This window comes from Crocodylus porosus, unplaced genomic scaffold (genome assembly GCF_001723895.1).
Source record: "Crocodylus porosus isolate Cpor-Errol unplaced genomic scaffold, CroPor_comp1, whole genome shotgun sequence".
Taxonomy (NCBI): domain Eukaryota; kingdom Metazoa; phylum Chordata; order Crocodylia; family Crocodylidae; genus Crocodylus; species Crocodylus porosus.
The window spans coordinates 110,692,950-110,694,420 of record NW_017728886.1 but is presented as its reverse complement, the minus strand read 5'-3'; positions in this window follow the sequence as shown (position 1 = coordinate 110,694,420).

Below are 1,471 nucleotides of genomic sequence, written 5' to 3'. Positions count from 1 at the left end.
CATGCTCTGTTAACTGGCATGCCGGCTTGTAAGGAAAAATGAAACTGGAAGTGCCCACTGTGGCACTTCTAGTTTTGCAAAGACCCCATGGCTTGAGGGAAAGCAGCCTGTGCTGCCAAGCCCTCACAGTCCGGGGCATAGCAGCCTATGTGGGTCCCCCCCCACCCCATCCCTCAGGGCCCATGGGGCCTGCGGGAGAGGTGGCAGTGCAGTGGGAGGGGCGGTGAGAACCCAGACATGGCGGCACAGGCAGCGGCCCGAACAGGGAAAGACACCTGTTTGGGCCACTCAGTTAACCAGCATATTTTGTTATCCAGCACCCTCCATTCCCCATAGGTGCTGGATAACAAAGCTTTTACTGTGTATATATAGCAAAGCATAGTACAGGATTTTCTCTATGTGTGCAATAGGAACATTGAAATTCAAAGTCATTGGAAAGGATGTTTCTGTGCCTTATATATATGGGGGTGGGGGGTATGTGTGTATTAAGTGCGAGTGAATTAAGCAATTACTTCCCCCAAAGGATGAAAAACTACCTAGAATACCTCTCAGGCACAGCAGCATCCTTTCCAATGACTTTGAACTTCATATTGTGCACACAGAGAAAATCCTGCACTATGCTTTGCTTGTTCATTGCATTAGGTTTTTGTACTGAAAAATCATACAGCATTTCCAAATAATACATTTTACATTTCTATTTTGCCTGAATCCAGGGTAACTGTTAATGTTTTAGCCACAAGTAATCTTTTTATACATTAAAAATGTATTAGCTCTCTACATTTTAAACTGAATGGCTAGATTTACTGAGCATAAGAATACGCCAAACTACTGAGAAGTGGCAGCAGATTATCATTTTCTCACCTGCTCTATCCTATTACAACTAAGGAATTTACCTAGTAACAAAAAATCCTTGTGAACTGGCAGAATTCCTACTGGTACTGAGTGCTGAACTTAAATTGTCTGTATTCAGCACTTTAAAGTCTCCTTAAATCAAATGTGTACTATTAAAAACAAAAAAATATAAAATATTCATGCATTCCATTATTCTTTTTCTTAGTAATATTACAGCAATGCTATTTTTTAAAATCTTCTTTGATGTTAAAATAATGCCCTTTTTCATTCATTGACCTAGCCAAGACCTCTACCAAAACTTTTCACTATAATGTCCATACAGATTGAAGCCAGCCAGCATAAAACCTTGTATAGGGTATTGGTCCATATTACTATAAGCAGTAGCATAACTGAAGGTGAGCAACCAGGGCAGCTGCCCTTGGTACCACATTTTTGGGGGCAGGAGGTGCAAAAGTGGTCACTGCCAAAATTGGTGGCTGGCTGTCCCACAGTTGCCAGCAGCAGCACCCCATGGGTCACTGCTGAATATGACACAAAGTTGTCCTATTATGCTTCTGACTGGAAGTAATCTTAATAGCCATAATAAGATTTTATGCATCTCAGCATTTGCTAGTTGGCC